Genomic DNA, 13,686 nt, shown 5'->3' with positions numbered 1-13,686 from the left:
GCATTTGTTCAGTGTATTTCAAACATTTTAACACATTGGAAATGTGCTGCTCATTTATCAAAGCATCACAGCTACTTCTATGAGCAATTTAGTGGAGTCATCTTTTGAATATTTAACCATCCACAATAAAACAAAATGTTCCAAATTCTATTTAGTTAATCTTTTAAATAACCAAAATGAAGTTTGTTAGCCTTCACATTGTACTTATGAAGGAAAAGTACATCTCCACAAAGAGATGAATTCTGACTTGCTGTCTGAAGCTATGTTGTCACCCTTTAATAGTGTTTATAAGGCCTCATGATCATATAGAATGTAATTGTGCTATTTGCTACAGTGCTGCAAAGTAAGTTTATTTTCATAAATAATACAACAGGGTGGTCTAGGAAGACATTTATGGTACTTGACCCCTTTCTTTTAAATTAACTGATTCCATGCACTTTGACATAAAGAGCCATGTAAATCTCTGTGACTGAGCTCAAACCCAATTAGTCATTAAGAGCGAGTTCTGAGGTAACTTTTGTTAGACATTTTTTTCTAGGAAGCTAACAGGTGAGAAAGACCGGGAAAGAGTGAGGCCAGAAGGGAATGAGAGAAAAGGACAATTCAGTGTGAGTCTTCTTATTTGAGAAAGAAGCGTTGGAGATCAGCTCACACTTGAATTAGTCAAGAAAACATGTACAAATAGATTCCCAATTCAAGCAAAATGACAGTCAGGGCCAAGTTAGGTAGAGCCAGGCTTTGTTTTGGGGTGCTGTACTGTTTGGGTGTATACTACAATGAAAGGAGATTTCACTTGTCAGCCTTCTCTATCAAATATTGGGTGCACATACTGTGCCTTCAGCTATGTTTCTGTGGTAGAGAGAGAATAAAGGATTTGCTAGATAGCATCAGTGATGCCTGGAGAACCCAATTATTTGGGCTATGGATTATCAGCAGTGAGACCTGGACTAGTTATTTTGTTTTTACTATTACTACTCCTCTAAGGCAGTACCTAGGCTAGAGGTTCTAAAAGGTCAGTGTGCTAAGAGTGATATAAAGGGCTTGCTACAAATGCTGATTCCTGGCTACCTCCTCTCCAGTTTCTAATTCAGTAGTCTACAATAGGACACAGGGTTCTGCATTTTTAATTAGATCTCTAGGTGATTTTCATGTGACTTAGGTGTCCCTAATAGGTGAGAAGGAAGATCGAATGGGAGCAAGTGACAAGATTGTGCAGAAAACTATGGATAATTTTTTTTTCCTTTCCTTGTTTTCTGCTGCATTTGATTTGCTATGATTGATGTTTCAGGTCGGCAAGCGTGACTGAGGTTGAGTGAGTCCATCAAGGAACTTGGATGAAATGTGACACAGAATCCCCTCCATATGGGAAGCCCCCATTTTCATTGACTGTATGTACAGTGCGAAGTCAGTAGAAAGGAAGGTGACAGTTTGAGAGGAATGTTCTCCACTAGAATCATGCCCTTTCCCTTCTGATCAATATTTCAGAATGTGCAAGTCCTCAGGAAGAGAAAGTTATGCAACTTTTGGGCAGATGGCTCGGTACACAGTACATTATATTATTACCGAATCTTAGTAAGACCGTGGGTTGAGTCATGTAATCAGCTCATGGAAGGAAAAATAAGCTTTGGCAGAGCTAATCCAGACCCATTTGAGAACTCATAAAAGAACCATAAAATTATAACTGTGCAAGAGGGACTCCATAGAGGTTGTGTTTAAATATATATGTATATTTGGCAAAGCCTGAAAATTAGTCTTCAACTCTAATCAGCCCACTGAAAAATTGTGACTACTAAAGCTCCAATATAATAGATCGTTCTATCTTTATTTTAAGGGAATGAAAGGCTTTTCAGAGTCTCCACAAGACTCTATGAATAGGTTCTTGGTGTGTCATTAGTCACTTTTCTAGCCATTAATTTTAAACCACTTCAGAATTATTCTCAATCCTGCCTGCCAAGAGTACATACATGCTAAGGTACCTAATGTACTAATTCATAAAATGACAGAGTGATCTGATTGGCTCCATTTTTAAATTGTGGGCTTCCAATTGGGGGATTAATTCAAAGGTGAGTTTTCACACACAGTAAGACTATAAAAAGCCCGGAAGTGTAGTGCTTACGCCTGAGACCAGGAGTGAAGTAGGATTTTGGAAGGCACTTCCCTGGCATAGAAGATGAAGAAGACAGAGATAAAACAGCTATCTAGCAGGGTCAGCATACAAGGCAGCTTCCTTCCTTGACCTCAGAAGGCCTTGTGCTTATGCTCAGTGGAGTTAACATATAGCCAAGATGTTGGAGTAACACCTAGGGAGAAGAATCATATATGTTAAATTATAACTTGGGAGTCATTGATTTCATGCTCAGAAGGGGAGAAAATTTGATGTTGGACAATTTGGTGAAGCCATTAGATTGGGCCAGATGGTGGTAGGATATGGCAAGACCACAACTAGAGATCTATGGTTTAACTATGTTATTATCTGTTTAATCCCTTTTCAGATAGTTCTAGTTCATAAGTTTAGTTTTTGTTAAGTTCTATTTATAGAGATAAAAGTTTGATTTGAATTATAATTTGAAGGAATTGCTTAAGATTCTTTTCTGAGCTTGAATATCTGAAAGAAAATAGATACGTCATTTAAAGATGAAAGCAATGTTGTTCTAGAGTTAGCAGCACCACAGATTGTCTTTCCGAGATAACCCTAAATCCAAATATATTTTGACATCAAAATATATTTTGTACTGTTTTCTCCTTAATTATGAGGTAGGAACAAAAGGAAATATAGAAAATAATTACATAATTGTAATGAAAATTATTGAAACAGCCAACTTTTGCAGCCAACTTTTTTTTTGGGGGGGTGCATAGTAGCCGTTCTTTTTTATTTTCTAGATTTATTGAAATAGACAATTAGTTGCTTATATTTACATTGTACAATTCAATGAGTTTTTTAATTATAGTTGGCATAAAGTAATATATTAGTTTCAGTTGTACAGCATAGTGATTAGTGATCTATATAACTCACAAAGTGATCACACCACTAAATCTAGTACCCCTCTTCTCCCTTACATATTTATTAAAACATTGTTGACTATTTTTCTTATGCTACACTTTATATCTCCATTACTATTTTGTAACTATCCATTTGTACTTAATCCCTTTGCCCTTTTTCACCATACCCCAAGTCCCCCTCCCATCTAGTAGCCCTCAAAATACTCTCTGTATCTATGAGTTAGTCTCCATTTTGTTGTCATTGTTTATTTTGTTCTTCAGATTCTACACGTACATGAAATCATGTAGTATATCTTTTGCCATCCCCTTCCTTTTAGTCTGTGTCTTCAGCTCTGAAGGAAGTGTCTTGTAGGCAGCACATGTAGGAGTCTTGTTTTCTTATCCATTTAGCTACCCTATCTTTTGGTTGGAGCACTTAATTCTTTTCCATTTGAAGTACTTGTTGATAAACATGTAGTTATTACCGTTCTTTATTCATGTTTTTGATACATATTTTTCTTCTTAAAGAAGTTCCTCCAATATTTCCTGTAATACTGGATTAATTCCTTTAGCTTATTTTTGTCTGGGAAACTCTTTGTCCTTCAACTCTAAATGATTGCTTTGCTGGATAAAGTATTCTTAGTTGTAGAACCTGAGTTTTCGTCACTTTAAATATTTCTTGCCAATCCCTTCTGTCCTGCAAAATTTCTTTTGAGAAATCAGCTGCCAGTCTTATGGGTGCTCCCTTATAGGTAACTAACCTATAAGGGAGCTTTTCTCTTGCTGCTTTTAAGATTCTCTCTTTGTATTTAACCTTTGTCATTTTAATTATAATGTGTCTTGGTGTGGGCCTCTTTGGGTTTATCCTTTTTGGGACTCTCTGAGTTTCCTGGGGTTGTATGTCTGTTTCTTTCATCAGGTTAGGGAAGTTTTCCATCATTATTTCTTTAAATAGTTTTTCAACTTCTTCTCCCTCTTCTCCTTTATGTACTCCTATGACACAGACATTTTTGTATTTAATTTTGTCCCATAGGCTCCTTAAATTATGATATTCTTGGCTTCTTTTTTCTTGCCATTCTGATTGGGTGATCTTGGCTTCCCCATCCTCTATACTGGTGGTTCAATCCTCTTCTTCATCCACTCTGTTAATTCCTTCTAATATATTCTTCATCTCAGATAATGTTTTCTTCATTTCTGACTGATTCCATTTTATAATTTCCATTTCTATTTTTATGTTTCTTATCTGTTTGTTAAAGTTTTCACCGAGTTCATCTATTCTTCCCCTAAGTTCATTGAGCATCTTTATAACCAGTGTTTGAATTCTGCATCTGTTAGATTGCTTGACTCCATTTTTCCTTGGTCTCTGTTCTTTTCTTTCATATGGTTTCTGTTTCTTTGTCTTCCCATTTGGGCTGCCTTTCTGTGGCCATTTCTTTGTACTAAGCAAAGCTCCTAAGTCTCCCTGTCTTATTAGCATCGTTTTGTGTAGCAGGCATCTAGTGGCACAGTCCAAAGGAGTTCAGCTACAGGCTAAGTTTAGGTCCAGCTTGTGTCTCTCCAAGGCAACCTGTTAAGATTCAGCAAGCAATCCATAGATGCTGTGCTATTAGTTGCCTCAAGAGGTTACACCAGAAACTGAGGTCAGCTGCCACCAGTGTGAGTCTTGAAACTGCTCAGCAAGGGACACAGGTCTCACTGAGGACACAACTGGATGTGGCTGGGGTAGGGCTATGAGTTGGGGGAGGCAGAGTTTCAGGGAATCTTCTGGGTGGAGCGACTTCTGTTATCCAGTTTGATGACGTCTCAGCTATGGTGGCCCTGTGTCCACATGCTAGGATGGGGGAGGGCTCAACAGAGAAACAATGGATACCACCAGCACTTCTGCCTAGGAGAAAGTCTGACCTCTGGCCCTCGCTTCAACAACTCCCCCTGTAAGTCCCTCATGTCTCCAATCAGTTGACCTGGCTCTGGTGCTCAGAATGAGTGGGTCTGTCACTGTGAAAGTCCTTTGGACACAGCTCATTTAAGAGGTGTCTGCAGCTACTGGCTGCCACTGCCATAGCCTCTGTACCACTCTGCTGCTGGGAACCAGGCATTCTCTCATCTTTGCCCCTTCCTACCTTCTGCTGTTGCAGGTTGATGTCTTATTTCTCTCCCTAGTTGTAGTGCTTCTGTTCATCTAGATCCCAGGTGACACTGTTTGATGCTTGCTCTGTATTTCCGTCACAACTTTGTTGTTGATGCAAGAGGGATGAGCAAAGCCTCTATCATCTATGCTATTTTTTAGGGGGCCGCCAATTTTTTAATAAAACAGATATTTCATGATGCTAGAGCTACTTGTAGGACTTAAGATTTAAATATTTATCAAACTCACAAACATATAATCCTCAGACATCACAACATCACTGACTGGAGTCTTTGGAGTGATACAAAATTAGGCAGTGACTAGCATTTTTCACATAAATTTGTTACAATAGCATCTGTTTTTGTTGATTTGTTAGATAATATTTTGAGTTACAGATTACAAAATTTGTGAAGCATTGCAGATTTCTTTTTAATGAGTCTAATGAAAGAGTAAAAGGCAAAAATGGTTTTGTGAAATATAACTAAGGGACAGACAGTAGAAGTCAATCTCAGTCCTCATCACCAATATTTTATTTCTTGAACTTTCATCCCCTATTAGTATTTCATGGGCTCATTTCCCAGTGGTAATTTAAAAGAAAATTGATCCACCTAAGAATCAATTTCATAATAAATTTTGATTGGTGTTAACAGCAACCCTACAATATGTTTTTTAGAGTATAAATTTAGATGTTGATGTTTCAGGTATTTTTGGTCACAGGCATTTTCATAGCATTAGATATTTCTTCTATTTCCTTTTCCTCTTTACTCCCCAGGTTCCAAAAGACCAAACCCACAGTACTAAAACTGTTCATACAACAGTGTACCATAAAGATAACTAGAAAAAAAGAGAACCCCTGTCAGTACTCTAAAAGCAGAGTCTCTTCAATACATTTACTGTCATCACTTTTCCAAGGAACTTTCCCACTACATTCTCTTGCCAGAGTCAACATTTTCTTTTGTTTTGGACAGGAAAAAATTTATGGAGTTGAACATCATTATAGGTTTCTGTTTTACTCATTGACAAAACATCTTGATTTTAATTATTTTGAAAGACAAAAGAAAAGTTTTAATAGTTTATTGCCAAACGACATAAGACTGTTAATGCCTCATAACTAGAGTCATCAGTGTCATACCTTGAAGCTTTTAGACTTGTGTTTGCCATTGTTTGAAAAATAGTCCATGTAGTGATTCTAAAAGTGCACATGTGCCTCAGGAAGAGTTGTAAAAGGAAACTCCCCTGATAGTATTTTTAAAAATCTTTTAAATCAGAGTCATTCAAATTATACAAATGTATATATTTTATAGTGTAGTGACCTCTCATATTTAACCATATAGCAGAGGTTTTTGTGGAATCTGGAATTTTGGAAGATTTTAGAGGGCTTTAACAAGAAGGACATTTGGTGCAGTGGAGAGAGCGGTGAACTAGCAATCAGCCTATGTGGCCCCTCTTATGGGGTGATTTGCTCCACTTCCTCAGGCACAGTCACCAATATTGTTGTCCTTGGGTGGGGCATAAGTAGAATGGGGCTTCTCAGGTACTGGTAATATTCTGTTTCTTGATTTTGGTGCTGATTACGAGGGTGGGTTCATTTTATGAAAACAGTTTATATATTTTTCTATATGTATGCAGCACTTCAATGAAAAGTTTTGAAAATCTTAATGTCTAATATTAAGGGGAAAAATACAGCACGGCTTTGAAAACAGCAGCAACAACAAAATCACTCCCATCCTATTCCCAGTGCTGTCCTGTGCACACCTCCACGGTTGCATTTTCTACATTGCAGTCTGATTCCCTTTTGCATGACTGTCACCACTATTAGACTGTGAGCATCACTAGGGAAGGGAAGAAAATAGTTTTGCAGGCTAGAGCAGTGCCTGGCATTCAGTTGGTTCCCTATTTGATTGTTTATTACATCAGTGATTTAATGACGGAAGAGATGGATTCTGGTTTTTCACTTGGCCCCTGGGTAACCATGTTGTATTGCACACACACCAAAACACTCTCTGGGTCTACTTGTCATGTAGAAAAAGAAGAGCTTTTACTTCAATATGGTTATGACTTTTCAGTTTGAAATTCTATGAGAATGTATTAAAAATACAATATAGACATACTGGAAATATTTTAGAATGTTAAATATATCCCACAGTGATTAAAATTAGTGAAAATAAAGATAACTAAAACCTACAAAGTAAAAGATGTTTTCAAAATATAACTAGGGCTTTGATTTTTGAAAATAAAAATTGAATTAATTTTCTGAGTGCCATATTTCCCAGTTTAAAAATAAAATAAATAGAGCATGATTGAGTCAAGGAACAATTTAAAGCAGCATAATATATATACAGTTGGAGTCCCTGAAGAGAGGAATGAGGGGTGTTTGATAAAGATATTACTACAGATATGAACCACAGACCTAAACAGTCATCTTAACAGAAGCCAGGAGCTATTCTTCAAGACAAGGGAAAACCGATCATCTCCCACATCTCCCAAAGATGATTCAAGACCATCACTTCTGCCGCTCCCATCACAGGCCCAGAATGCAAGGGTTACGAAGCAGAGCTGTTTCAAAGGATGGGGCCGCCATTCCAGTCCAAGATGGACCTGCAACCCAGCCCAATCCATCAGGGATGAGGCCCCTGCAGGGAGCTGCAGCATAGGAGGGGCCCTGGAAGAGAGCTGTGATGGACAACATCCTGCCAAGCCATAGAGATGACATTCTACTCCAGTGAGTCCGCAAGGCAGAACATCAAGCCAAAGACCATTATTCTCAAGCCTTAAGGTCTAATGGAATTTGCCTTGTCTAATGGAATTTGCCTTGTTAGGTTTTGGACTTAGGACCTGTCACTTCTTTTTTCTTTCCTATTTCTCTCTTTTAGAATGGGAACATCTACTCTATGTCCCACTATTGTATTTTAGAAGCACACATCTTGTTAAGTTTGAAAGGTTCATAGCTGTAGAGAAATTTTGCCTCAGGATAAATTGAACGTCGAGTCACACACATATCTGATTTAGATATTTAGATGATACTTTGGACTTTAGGCTTAGAGTTGATGCTGGAATGAGTTAAGACTTTTGGGGTTATTGTGGGGGAAATAAACATATTTTACATGTGAGAAGGACATACATTTTGGGAAACCAGGGCCTCCAGAACTGTAAGAAAATAAATTTCTGTTGTTTAAACCACCCAGTCCGTGGTATTTGTTATGGCAACTCAAGCAGATAACAGATTATTAATTCATTTAATCATCACAACTCTCTGAAGTAAGCAAGAGGAAAAAAGTAACTTGCCCAAGGTCACAAATTGATTTTGACCCTTGCAGTCAGACTCCAAGCCCATGCTCTTAACCAGTGTGCAATACATAAAAACACAAGAGTAAAGTCTCAAGTGTAAGCTGCCTGTTCATACTGACAACCCACTCCAGGAGGAGGCTGCCATCTCACTGAGTCGCCCTCACGTTTCATGCTGTGGCTCCTTGTGGTCACAGCTGATGGAGTCATTTGATTGCTTACTTATAAGGTAGAAAACAAAAAAGATTTTGTTGTTTCTGAGCCCGGAGGAAAGGCCTCCATTCTGACGTGTGGGCTGAGCAGACAGACAAAGCACTCGTTTGGCTCCTTGAAATTGAGAGGCACCTGAAGAGTCTGAACATGAGTTCTTTGTACCCCAGTTTGGGTAGCTGCAGAGCACCCCCAACAATGCTGCTCATGACCCTGAAGTCAGACTTCTCAAGGACACACATTACTGTACTCAGGAGGCCCACGCCTATTGGGTTATTGTGCATTCAGTGGTTTCTTCTTCTTTCTCTAAATGCATAGTTGTTCTGTGTATAGACATGATGCTAATGTCATTCTCTTTCTCCTGCATACAGATGGATCATACAAAGGGCCCAGATGGGTTTCTGGTGACTTGAGGACAAGGCTTCAGCAGGAGATTATACTAATCACCAACTCATAGGCCTGTGAGATTGAGTTCTGTGTAGGTAAGTATACAGTGTCTTTTATAAAGACTAAATTAAATGCAAACATATTTTCATATTGTCATCCCTTTGAAGAGATTTATCTTTCAAAGCAAAGAATTATCTCTAACTCATATATTCAGTCCATGCTTAGAAGAGTGTTTGTTTTTTTAAATCTAATCCTCAGAAATTAGCCATGAGGTTCTCAAATATTTCAGTCTTGTTAATGACACTTGATTTAAATTCAAATCCCCTTTCTCAATATCTCTTTGAAGTAGTCAAGAAGCCATTGTCATTGTTCAATTATTCCTAGTATGTTGAGAGTTTTGAAAGTGTCTGTTGAGGAGCCCTGCTCCACTTTTGTCCTTCCCACAACTCTCCATAGGAGGGAGGAGAGTGAAAAGTTACACGGCCCTGCACTTGGGGGAAGGAGGGGTAACTGAGCAAGTCTGAGATGCTGATAGAGATTGAAATACAAATACAGTGTGTTTCGGTCACAAGCATGCTATCCACAATTCAGTTTTCTGAGGAAAGATGTTTGATTTTGAAATGAATATAAGAAAAAGGATAAGTTGTTTTCTTGTGTAGGCTTTTTACCGAGTGCTCGCAATGCACAAGGATTCAAACTAAGTGCACTGATTTGTGTCATTAAATCCCTATAATAATCTCATGAGTAAGTCTTACCATTCATCACCATTTAAAGGTGAGCAAATGGAGGCTTAGAGGGGGTTAGATAACTTGCTTACTTAGGAGAAGTAAGGTTGGAGAAAGCTGGTTAGTGGCATAGCCAGGATTCAGATCCCAGTTGGTCCAAGCCCAGCATCTTAGTTTTTAGCCCCATGCAATGCTCCATTTATTCAACATAAACTATTGAGGGGAATCAAAAGAGAGGTGTCAGAAAAAAAGCATGTTCTCACAAAAGAAAAGAAGATCTTCAGTTTTTGACATTTATTCAGTAAACATTTATTAAGCCCTTGTGTTATGTAGGGTGGTGCGATAGGTGTGGTGTCTTAGAGGTGCTATATTAGGGCCATTCTTTGCGGGGGACTGGCATATTCAGACATGGGATCACGCATGACAGAATTTTCTCTCTCACTTATGATAAAAGTCAGAATATAAACAAAAAGCTCCCTCATCTAATGGGGATCAAAGTGCTGAGATAGTAAGTAGCTCAAAGTTCTAAATAGTTTTTCAAAGTCTCCCAAAGATTTTCTGGGGATATTTCAAAATTCAATTCAATAAATGGTTAGTAAATGCGGATGATATGCCAAGCAGGGATCTGCATTAAAGAGACAGAGATGAGTAAGGTATCTTCCTTGTTCTTGAGGAAGGCAGATTGGAGTTTGTCTCTGCTCTGTTACTTAAGTGGTGTCATCTTGGGCAATTTGCTTACCTTCCTTAAGCTTCAGTTTTTATTTTCTGTGAGTTGGGAGAGTAATTCCTGCTTTACAGGTTTATTGGGAAAAACAGATGAGTATTGCGAAGTATACATTCACAAAGCTCTGTGCTCAGGGCAGAACAAACACTCATTTAAGTAGCTATCAGGATGATGAAACTATAGGTAAAAATGTCACTTGTCATCTTTGAATTGAAGAAGGTTGTGCTTTTTTTCCTTTATTACTTTAATATCCTCAAAAACTTTTATTACATTAGCATATTTTGCTAGATGTTTTTCCTACTAGAGATTCAGTGTAGCATTTCTAATGTTTTAATTTTGAATTTTTTTTATGATAAAGCTTTTTTTGCCAATAGCCAAGATAAACATTTGCTCATTTTAGGTATATGAAAGAAAATGCAAAACAAAATAAACAGAACTTCAAACCAAAAGAAGCTTCCCAGGTTTACCCAAAACCCTTGATTATTATCCGATAGAAAATAACATCCATAGCTTTAAGAAATACACTGGAGACCTGTGAGGCTGTAGGTCTAATTTTAATTAAAATTAAGACTTTCAGAAAGAGTGATTTCGTTAATGCCCTTGGTTAATAGACAAGTGCTAATTTGCATATCTAAACAATGCATATTCAAAGCAGGTGATGAAGGCTTGCAGTATAAAGTCTCAGAAAGCAAATAGCTTTCTGACCTTGGTCAGCCATGTGTCAAGTCCATATATCCATGTACTTCACAAAGAGGTCTATGCCTCTTTAAGTGCTCATCGGTAGAAATGTGTGCTCACTCTGTTTCTCTTATCTAGGCTCTTTTTTTTCTCTCTCAGCATAAGTTTCTTGTGCAGCTCCTGTCAGGTTAGAAAACATCAGATGACAGCTAAGCCTCTGATCATTCTGTCAGTTCTCAGGGGACAAATCCCTCAGTAGGCACTCAGGGAAACATGGATCAGAATTATATGTCTTCTGTTGAGTTTCCTTGAAAATAGGAACAATTTGAATTTTAACAACAATTTGTTGGAAATCAGTACCCTGTGATTATAGCATGTAGTTATGATTTGAATGCCTCCAAGATGGCATCTGGTATTGCATAAGGTGACACTGTCCCAGCCATATTTCATGTTTTGATTTGGATGATAAGCTAGAGAAAATGTCATTAAGTGTGCAAACTAGATCATCCTAAGTGGCTTGAGTACCTGAGAGAGACTGGATTTCAAAGTAGAGAGAATGAGTCATACGTAGAGGAAGGTTATGCATGATTTTATATATGCACACACACACACACACACACACACACACACACACACACACACACACACACACACAGCGACAGATAGAGACTGAGATTATCATATCCACTATTGTTTGTCAATGCTTGACATAAATTAATCATTAAATAAATACCAGCTTAATTGAATTAACCTAGCGAAGATTCACTCAAAAAATTAGGACTGCTTTTTTAGCAACCTTGTTCACAAAGTCATCTGAAGTTATGAATTTTTATTTTATCAACTAAAAAGTAAACTTTAATTTTCATCTATCTTCATTGCTAGTTGCTCTAGTTGCTCAAACAAAAACCTCAAAAAGCCCTCATAGAACAATAAAGAAACAAAAGCTGGTGTTCTTTTTATGCTTTCCTCTTCCTTTTATCCTTAAGATGCAGTTGGAGCTATAAGAGATAGTGATGTAACTTAATTTAGATTTGGGGACTGACTGGGGTGGTTCGAGCACCCATTTATTGTTTACACAAATCCCCTAAAGGAAACATCAGGCTCTCTTAGTAATTCTAGGACGTTTTCTCTCTTTTCTTTAATTTCTACAAACACATTTGGGATAGACAGAACCATCGGAATTATCAATACCTGAGATTCCCTGGTGTGTAGAGGAAAGTGAACAACTATAACAAACTGTCAGAAGATGGATTTCATGTAGAAGGGCGTCTGTTTGTGGTGCACCCTGCTGATGACCTTAGAGGGCCCACCTCTTTAAAGGGGTGGCCTGCTCTGTCTCTCTCTGGGGGCCAGTCTTCCCTGGAACAGGCCAGTTTATGTTCATATCAAGTCCTGGAAGTTTCTTGTGCTGTGTGGCCTCTGGACACTGTCTCAAGCAGTTATTTCTTTGATAATACCTCCTCCTCCAACAATATTTTCTTTTAGTGTTTCACAATTTTTTTTAAAAGAGCTTTAAATAAAATCAACTTAGAGTAGAGAACTTACTTCCTGAAATGAAAATATTATCACTTCCTTGGTGGATTTCTTCAGCTTCTTTAGATGTTATTGTAATTTTCTTCAGTTAGGCTAAATTAAAAAAAAAAAAAGATTCAAAAAAATTGTTAACTCTCAGTAGACTTTTCTTTCTTACCTACCTTTGCCACTTGTTTGGTGGTGAAGTCTGATTTGGACTCTGTTGTTCTGGGAGCCAAATTTTGAGAAGGAAAAACCTAGGATTAATTATAGGTAGACACTTGTCCCTTCCTGCTAGTGTGACTTCAGGCTATGTCCCCTTCTGTAAAATTAATATAATGAGACCTACTTCCCGGTAACTGAAAAAATGGGTTAATCTAGCCAGTAACACTTGGAATTGTAGTCATAGTGAAAATAGTCACATTAAAGTATTATCAGGTTTGAGGCTTATCCATGTTTAAGCATACACAATTCTTCACCCAATTCTGACCTGTGTAGGTTTTCCCCCATAACGCCCGGCAATTCTCTGACCTCAGCTAGTTGTCCTACAGTTCAACTCAATTCTCACATCATCTACACTATCTCAAAGATTAAAGGCTCAGTCCTGCAAGAATGGCCCCCACCCCACTTCAAATGCCAATCATAAGTCTGGTTTTTCACCTAGACTCCTGACCAACTGGCTATAAATTGAAGATTCCAACGGCCCCCTCCTTGGGTTTGATTAATTTGCTAGAGTGGCTCATAGAACTCAGAGAAACATTTTACTTATTAGATCACCAGTTTGTTCTAGAAGGGTATAACTCAGGAACAGCCAGGTGGAAGAGAGGCACAGGGCAAGGTAAGAGTAAAGGGTATAGAGCTTCCATGCCCTGCTTCCATAGCACACCACTCTCCCTAAATCTCCGCATGTTTACCAACCCGGAAGCTTTCCAAATCCCCTTTTCTTTGGTTTTTATGGAGATTTCATGACAGGCATGATTGATTAAATTTTTGACCACTGAGGAATGATTCAACCACCTGCCCCCTCCCCTCTTCAGAGGTCGGGGGATGAGACTAAAGGG

At 38.1% G+C, this 13,686-nt stretch overlaps 1 long non-coding RNA gene across 2 annotated transcripts in view; it reads left to right on the top strand.

The window, feature by feature from the left end:
• LOC111730367 overlaps positions 1-13,686 on the top strand; it is a 324,528-nt gene that overhangs the window by 24,259 nt on the left and 286,583 nt on the right. For both annotated transcript variants that reach the window (XR_002776650.1, XR_002776649.1), the window contains exon 2: positions 8,971-9,081. This is a non-coding gene — a long non-coding RNA (uncharacterized LOC111730367). The remainder of the gene's footprint in view (positions 1-8,970; positions 9,082-13,686) is intronic.

The sequence above is a fragment of the Pteropus vampyrus genome, unplaced genomic scaffold, assembly GCF_000151845.1.
Source record: "Pteropus vampyrus isolate Shadow unplaced genomic scaffold, Pvam_2.0 Scaffold310, whole genome shotgun sequence".
NCBI lineage: Eukaryota > Metazoa > Chordata > Mammalia > Chiroptera > Pteropodidae > Pteropus > Pteropus vampyrus.
This window is presented reverse-complemented; position numbering and strand designations above follow the sequence as displayed.